The sequence below is a fragment of the Atta cephalotes genome, assembly GCF_000143395.1.
Source record: "Atta cephalotes unplaced genomic scaffold scaffold00042, whole genome shotgun sequence".
In the NCBI taxonomy this organism is placed as follows: Eukaryota; Metazoa; Arthropoda; class Insecta; order Hymenoptera; family Formicidae; genus Atta; species Atta cephalotes.
This window is the reverse complement of record NW_012130106.1, coordinates 2,032,886-2,042,535: the sequence shown is the minus strand read 5'-3', so window position 1 is coordinate 2,042,535 and position 9,650 is coordinate 2,032,886.

Sequence of the window (9,650 nt, the reverse complement as noted above, 5' to 3'; positions counted from 1 at the left end):
ACGATTTTATCATTGTCAAATGATTATTAGCGTTTTATAGAGTGATTATAAGATTACAAGATGGCAATAAAAAGGTGTTTGCAACTTTATTTCATTCGGCTTATATACACGTCCGGATTATATACACAAAAAATTATGTGATTCGAAAAATGAAATCTCAAAAATTATTTTTGACTATCGAAATATTTGATTACCTAAACATAATAACGCGGCACATAAATTAATCAAATTTCATTGGTAAAATAGACACACGAGATGTCATCTACAATAAATTGGAAACTTATAAGATATATTTTTGCCACTCATAATTCAAATGCCCGCTTAGCTCCGGTGCCCACTTTTAGCCCCGATCTCCTCTATCTTATAAAAAATTGTTTCCTGATAAAATTCGTTTAAATTTTGTAATTTTAAATTTTAGTGCATGGGATTAAAAGTTTTAATAAATAAAAGTCTCCAGCTATAGTTTAGTCTTTAAGGACATTAAAAGATGCTAATTTTTTAAATTTTAATGCGAAATTTATTAGTGTAATTATCACTGTTCGTTACGAGTTTCAACAAATTAAACATTTAAAGACTCATATAGAAGTCTCTGCGATTTGAGTTTGAATGAGACCTAATTGCAGACATTTGTATAAGATGAGTTCGGGTAATTTGTTAGAGCTCATGTATAATGCAAGATAAATTTGAATCAACATTTTAACTCTAATATGATATTCATGGGTTCAACGTACTTTATGGGATTTTTTACATGCTATAACTTTTATAATATAATTCGAAAATCCAGAATGAGGCTGAAAAAAAACTTAAATAAAACTGGAGAAAAAGGGAGTACCCACCGATGACCTTGATTTTGACATATATAATCAAGATCATCACCCTGAACTTCCAACAAGTTTTAGCCGTCACTCGTTATTCATTAAAAAGTTATTAACAAAAGTTTGAAAAAAAATTTTATTTCTGTTGTATATGGTATAATATTAGAAATTACCTTTCCTTGCTTAATGATTTTCCAGATAAAGCAACTCTCACGCTTGGGAAAGGAGGGCACTTCCACATGAAGCAACTTTCGAAATCTTATTAGAGATCACTCAGAATCATCATTTCGAAAGTCGCTTCACGTGGAAATCGTGCGCCCCCAAACAGAGAGGGAGGTAGGATCGTTTTGCGTTAAAATAAAACCTAACCCTAATCCAACTCATTTTTTAATGCGAGGTGACCCCTATTTCGCGTAGAAGGTTGTAAACTTCTAGTAGAACTTTCTAGTAGAACTTTGCTTCTTGAATGTACAACTTTCCGCGAAAGTAAAAAATGGGTTAAGTTTTTTAATGAGAAACGACTCCACCACTGAATCCACACATACACTTTTCAACATGAGATTCTATATAGGTTTACAACTTTCGTTATAGCAGAAATAAGACATTATTTTTTAAATTTTTTTTATTAATTACTTTTTAAGGAACAGTGAGCGACGCCTTGTTGGAGGTTACCCAGGTGATGATCTTGACAACATATGTCAAAGTCAAAATCGTCGGCGGTTTCCCTTTTCTGCAGTTTTACCAAAACTTTAACTGATATGATAAGTCTGCAAGGATTTTTTTGCGTTATTCTCGATGAGAATGCACGAAAGTTCAAAGAAAGTAAGCTTGGGACCCACATGTGATTAGCTTGTAAGTTTTCGGCGTTCTAGATACCTCTTTATTTTTCATTAAATAAATTATATTTCAAGAACTAAAAAGAATTATATTTCAATATAATATAATATAATAAATAGTAGAAATTTTATAATTTTTGTCAGTTTTCGGAGATCGCTCGATCGGGGCGGATTTATTGCTATAGAGCGAGTGTTGCATCGTCCTCTAAATCCTAAATAAACTTAATTATATGTACTAATATTTATACATGTACAATCCTTTATCTACTTATATTATTACTCTTTTATATTGTTCAAATAATAAAATTTTATTTATTAATTGTAAATTTAAAATATATAAATTCTTCAAAAACGTCGATTTTCGATAGTTTCAATAATTATACTTTTTTGAGCGATATCGTATTATTTTTTTTGTTAGTTCAAAGAGTCAACTAAAAAAATTATACAGGTTTTTGCTTAAATATTAAATTTAAAAATTTGAGAATTTTTTATCAAAATAGTCATTTTTTGCGAATTTTTCCAATAAAATTTCTTTGAAGTATTCTAATTGAAAATAAAATATTATTTATTTGATTTATATTTATCTATTTTTGTCTGACTTCCAGGTATAAGATTCACACGTTTTGACATAAAAAATACGTATTCAGTTCAGAAATATAGTGAAAAAGTTGCAGGTTCACAAATTCTAGTATTAGCAGAAAAGTAATCAAAAAATAACAATACCATACTAGGATTAAAGGAGAATGTTAAAAAGAAGTCGATTTTTGCCCACAAAAATAAAGTTATAAAGATATAAATAAAAAGAATAGTGTATATTTTAGATTTCGATCTCCTGAATATGATAATGTTAATAAAAAGGGATCAATAAGAGATACCTTGAAAATTGAACATGAACATGATATATTTAAACAAATATTCTTGCTTACTTTTTCAGGTGTTCCTCAAATGTTACGAATTTTTTAATAATTTTGTCATATTCAGAAAGTCAAAACTTACAAAAATCACTATTTCTTTTACTTATGTGTACATTCTTTTAGACAAAAATTAAACCTTTTTCAATATCCTCCAAAAACGAGAAGATTTTTGCTTGCCCAAAAAGACGTAAGTAAAAAAAAATAGTGTTTTTACAACATAAATTAAGGTCAATTTTTTTTGCTCGTATAACTTATTAGGTGTACAACTTTGCTTCCGCCGTTTTCCTATAGATGGCTTTAAAGTAAGTTACGGTAAGTGGTGGTCGAAATAAATAGATCATAGACATCATACAATAAACTCTGTCAACATAACCCCATAGAAACATTAGTCGATTTGTGTCTGCATCATAAAGTTATTCTCGATTGAAAATGTCAGTTTACGAGCCAAATTCTCGTCATTTGCGGGAGGTTTTAATTTTTTGCTTCAATATGAAGAAGTCTGCGGCTGAGGCTCATCGAATGCTCTCAAATACTTATGGTGAGACCGCTATTAGTGAAAGAACGTGTCGTGAATGGTTTCAACGCTTCAAGAACGGTTTTTGACGTCCAAGGTCATGCTCTATATTTGGTGGGACCAGCTCGGCGTAGTGTATTATGAACTATTAAAACCGACTGAAACAATCACAGGCGATCGGTATCGAACGCAATTGATGCGTTTGAGCCGAGCATTGAAAGACCACAATACAACGAGAGACACGATAAAGTGATTTTGCAGCATGACAATGCTCGACCCCATGTTGCGAAAGGTCAAGACATACTTGGAAACGTTGAAATGGGAAGTCCTACCCCACCCGCCGTATTGCTCCCTCTGACTATCACTTGTTTCGATCAATGGCACACGGCCTGGCTGACCAGCACTTCCGGTCTTATGAAGAAGTAAAAAATTGGATCGATTCGTGGATAGCCTCAAAAGATGATCAGTTTTTTCGACGCGAGATTCGTACGCTACCCGAAAGATGGGAGAAAGTAATGGCCAGCGATGGACAATACTTTGAATCATAAATGTATAACCAGTTTTTTACAAAGCCTCGAATTTCGGAAAAAAAACGGCGGAAGCAAAGTTGTACACCTAATACAAAATTAATAGTAAATCTATGCCAATATATTAATCGAGCTATAGCAATAGGTGTAACAAATAATATTTATTAATTACAAATTATAATCTTCCGACGATAAGTTTCAATATGTTTCGACTTAATCCTCATCAGCCGTAGAAATATTATACATAATTATTCCATATATCTAATTACATTAACATATTATGAGGATCGACGTTCGAGTTACAAATAGATAATATAACCAATTTTATAAGGATCATCTCACCTTATTACAAAAGACAGTATAACACAATCATATTAGTCAAACTTATTAAATAGGCGATGTAATGATGAGTCATGATTCCGAACCAATTCATTAAAAGCGAGAAAGGGCAGTCAACATGAATAAAAGAAGAAATTTCCATAAAATGGTTGGATATAACAAGGTAATAAGAATCAAGCATGATTTTTGTACAATATGATTAACAAAACAACTTTAATAATAATTAATACTTATATGTTTCGGTTCACTTTTAAGCCATCCTCAGAGACATTATGATGTAAATACAAAAAATTTTTTTACAAACTAATTCATTTCAGTGAGCCACCTCCACCTATTAACGAAACTATAATATGAAAATGAATTCTAATAATAATCTAAAATGTATTAAAATTATTAAAAGGTAAATTTGTTGGGGGGAAGAAAAATGATTTATTGTAAAATAATGTAAAATAATAGAAGGTAGCTAAAATAAAAATTCATCATATCGCAAACACTTAAATTCTATCAGTTTAGTCAAAAATCAGTCTTTGACCATTCAGTGAATCAGTGTCAATTATGTTCAAATTATGAAATAATAACTTTCAATACATCTAAAACATTAATCGCAAAGAAAAAGAAAAAATAAGGGAAAAAAACTCTGATATTAATTATAATCCAGATGAACAGCAAAACCTAACCAAAATTGAATCTTTAATAATTTAATCTTAATGTAACAAAGAATGTACACTGATTAGTTGGCAATAACAACGCTCCAAAATTTATAGTCCGTCTACAATTGGAAAGTAGGCCTTGGAAAGCCCTTCCAAGTCTATCTACAAGTTGAGGCCACGTGTCTGTCTCCTGATATGTAGCATCTATAACATCATCTTCCTGTGACTGGGGTTTCTCGTTCAAAATTGCAATATTTTTCCAATCGAACTCGTGGTCCTCTTCCCCAATCGGTGGTTAGTTATGTGTGGTTGTGTTCCACGAATACGATTCCTGTGCTCAATTATTCTCGTCTTCAATTGTCTTCCTGTTTGTCCCACGTAGCTCGTAATCTTTGCAACAAATCTTGTACATCACATTAAATTTCTTTTCATGCGGAAGAGGATCCTTATGAATCTTGACGAATTCATGCAACTTATTAACACTATAAAATGATATTCTAATATATCTTCGCTGTTTAATCTATTGAATGTTTCGGAAAACATCGGAATATAAGGAACAGTAAACCATGAAAGCCTCGCGTTTTCGATATTATCATTATCTCATTTCTTTCTCTTAAAATTAATTATGTTTTTCAATCGTTTATTATTAGGTGTACAACTTTGCTTCCGCCGTTTTCCTATAGATGGCTTTAAAGTAAGTTACGGTAAGTGGTGGTCGAAATAAATAGATCATAGACGTCATACAATAAACTTGGGCATCTGTCAACATAACCCCATAGAAACATTAGTCGATTTGTGTCTGCATCATAAAGTTATTCTCGATTGAAAATGTCAGTTTACAAGCCAAATTCTCGTCATTTGCGGGAGGTTTTAATTTTTTGCTTCAATATGAAGAAGTCTGCGGCTAAGGCTCATCGAATGCTCTCAAATGCTTATGGTGAGACCGCTATTAGTGAAAGAACGTGTCGTGAGTGGTTTCAACGAACGGTGAACTTCAAGAACGGTGATTTTGACGTCCAAGGTCATGCTCTGTATTTGGTGGGACCAGCTCGGCGTAGTGTATTATGAACTGTTAAAACCTGAAACAATCACAGGCGATTGGTATCGAACGCAATTGATGCGTTTGAGCCGAGCATTGAAAGACAAACGGCCGCAATACAACGAGAGACACGATAAAGTGATTTTGCAGCATGACAATGCTCGACTCCATGTTGCGAAAGTGGTCAAAACATACTTGGAAACGTTGAAATGGGAAGTCTTACCCCACCCGCCGTATTCTCCAGACGTTGCTCCCTCTGACTATCACTTGTTTCGATCAATGGCACACGGCCTGGCTGACCAGCACTTCCGGTCTTATGAAGAAGTAAAAAATTGGATCGATTCGTGAATAGCCTCAAAAGATGACCAATTTTTTCAACGCGGGATTCGTACGCTACCCGAAAGATGGGAGAAAGTAGTGGCCAGCGATGGACAATACTTTGAATCATAAATGTATAACCAGTTTTTTACAATAAAGCCTCGAATTTCGGAAAAAAAGCGGAAGCAAAGTTGTACACCTAATAATATTATCAAAGATGAATTCTAATGGATAATCAACAAGATTTTAATTATAAAACAAATTATCAAGCTAAAATTTAGGATTCGAAAGTAAAATCATTCTATCTACCAAACCGGCAATCGTGCCCCTCTTTTGAGAAATCGGGTGATAAGATAAGAAATTCAAGTACCTCCCCGAAAATGTTAATTTATAGTATCAATTATTAATTTAGGTATATATTTAGGTATATTCGCCATAATTATATCGTCTATATATCTATAACAAAAGAGTAGCAGTGATCAAATGAAACACAAAGCTCTACTTCCCAAATTTCGTATGACTAGATCAGCAACGACGAAGAGCTGATGGGAGCCATAATACTCTTTACTTATATATAACATTATTAAGATGAAAACGTGGAATTTAAAATAAATTCAATAACTTTAATAAATTCGTCTTTCGATAAACAACAATTTTCCTAGAAATATACTGTTAATAATCATTATAATACAATCGATTGCATAGTCAATCGGTACGTTAGTAAAAAGATTAACCACATCTAATGAAATCAAAAGATATATTTCATTATTCAAATGAGAACCATTAAGCTTTTCAACAATTTAGAAACTATTCTCCATATGACTACTATCCGCTTTAGGGATATTTTTTATAATTATGCTATGTAGAAAAACCGTTAACTGATAAAGAGGACTATTGAATGAAGAAACTATCAAACAAAAAGGGCAATTCTGTTTATGTATCTTTGACAAGGCATAGACTCTCATTCCTGGGTAAGTATCCCATCATTGCAAAGCAACATTCTGTATTTTGAATTGGATATATAATCTACATCCCTCTTCTTCACAAACATTCCCCGCAAACTTGTAACAACTCTCTTTGTGGGACTTCTTTTAATGACTTCATACATTTCTGTATCCTAGAGCATCTCAGTCACTTTTGATACATACATTTTACTATCTAAAGCCACGATGACATCGTCTTTATCAGCGCGAATAAAAATGACACTATTATTTTTTTCTGTAATAAAAATCTTAGTTTCTTTAGCTAAATCTAACAATTTTTTATCCACTTCATTATGGGAGACGACGCGAGACTGTTCAATATGGGAAGGGAATGATTGGAAACCGAGATCCGCTTATCGATAGGTAATTTATATTTATTATTTTCAATACACTTAATGAAATCGAATATCAGCTGCGATTTATTTTCAGATGGCAAGGCAAAATTCTCTCCCAGCTGTAGAAAATTTTGTATATTTTGAGATATAGAAACGGATGACAGATTAAACGACAGTTAAAGAAATATACATTGAATTCCAGACCTTTTTTTCATCGATTTCTTCTCCATCATTTCCCTCATCAAGAAATGGATGGTTTGTGAATTTAATGGTTTGTGATGGTTTGTGAATTCTTTTTACTAACATGCCGATTGACTATGCAATCGATTGTATTAATGATTATTAACAGTATACTTCTAGGAAAATTGTTGTTTACCGAAAAACGAATTTATTAAAGTTATTGAATTTGTTTTAAATTCCACGTTTTCATCTTAATAATGTTATATATAAGTAAAGAGCATTATGGCACTCTCATGAGCTCTTCGTCGTTGCTGATCTGATCATACGAAATTTGGGAAGTAGAGCTTTGTGTTTCATTCGATCACTGCTACTCTTTTATTATAGATATGTAGATGATATAATTATGGCGATACCTATCATTTTTTGATTGATTCGGTTCTCGACATTTTAAACTCTCAATATCTGAGGATTTAATTTCATGGAAGTTGATAACGATAGGTTAAACTTTTTGGATATTATTTTAATTATTAATAATAATAAAATCGAATTTGATTAGTAAATTAACCATAAATTAACATTTTCAGGGGGGTATTTGAATTTCTTGTCTTATCATCCCCGATTTCTCAAAAGAGAGGCACGATTACCGGTTTGGTAGATAGAATGATTTTACTTTCGAATCCTAAATTTTATCTTGATAATTTTTGTTTTATAATTAAAATCTTCTTGAAGATTATTCGTTAGAATTCATCTTTGATAATATTAATAAACGATTGAAAAACATAATTAATTTTAAGAGGAAGAAATGAGATAATGATAATATCAAAAACGCGAGGTTTTCATGGTTTACTGTTCCTTACGTTCCGATGTTTTCCGAAAAATTCAATAGATTGAACAGCGAGGATATATTATAATATCATTTTGTAGTGTTAATAAGTTGCATGAATTCGTCAAGATTCATAAGGATCTCCTTCCGCATGAAAAGAAATTTAATGTGGTGTACAAGATTTGCAAAGATTACGAGCTACGTGGGACAAACAGGAAGACAGTTGAAGACGAGAATAATTGAGCACAGGAATCGTATTCGTGGAACACACATAACTAACCACCGATTGGGTAAGAAGACCACGAGTTCGATTGGAAAAATATTGCAATTTTGGACAAGAAATCCCAGTCACAGAAAGATTGATGTCAGAGATGCTACATATCAGGAGACAGACACGTGGCCTCAACTTGTAGATAGACTTGGAAGGGCTTTCCAAGGCCTACTTTCCAATTGTAGATAGACTATAAATTTTGGAGCGTTGTTATTGCCAACTAATCAGTGTACATTCTTTGTTACATTAAGATTAAATTATTAAAGATTCAATTTTGGTTAGTTTTTGCTGTTCATCTGGATTATAATTAATATCAGAGTTTTTTTCCCTTATTTTTTCTTTTTCTTTGCGATTAATGTTTTAGATGTATTGAAAGTTATTCATTATTTCATAATTTAAACATAATTGACACTGATTCACTGAATGATCAAAGACTGATTTTTGACTAAACCGATAGAATTTAAGAATTTGCGATATGGTGAATTTTTGTTTTAGCTACCTTCTATTACATTATTTTACAATAAATCGTTTTTCTTCCTCCCCAACCTATCTTTTAATAATTTTAATACATTTTAGATTATTATTAGAGTTCGTTTTTATATTATAGTTTCCGTTAATAGGTAGAAGTGGCTCACTGAAATGAATTAGTTTGTAAAAAAATGTTTTCTTTACATCATAATGTAATTACATCATAATGTCTCTGAGGCTTAAAAATGAGCCGAAACATGTAAGCGTATTAATTATTATTAAAGTTGTTTTGTTAACCGTATTGGTTTGCACAAGAATTACCGTGCTCTTATTGCCCTTTTTATATTTAATCATTTTGTATCTTTAGGAATTAATTTATATTAAGAAATTTGCAGACTTATTATAGATGTAGCTTGATGTCAGATTATATAAATGATTATATGTATATCCTTAATATTGATAGAAAACTCAAATAAATACCGTCAAAAATTGATCATATCTATAGATTTCAAATTTATAGAAATCAGTTTATGATTTAAAACTATCTTTAACATTTAGGTAAAACTATATAAAATATAAATCTAAAAAATGTCTGTATACACACACACACACACACACACACACACACACACACACAA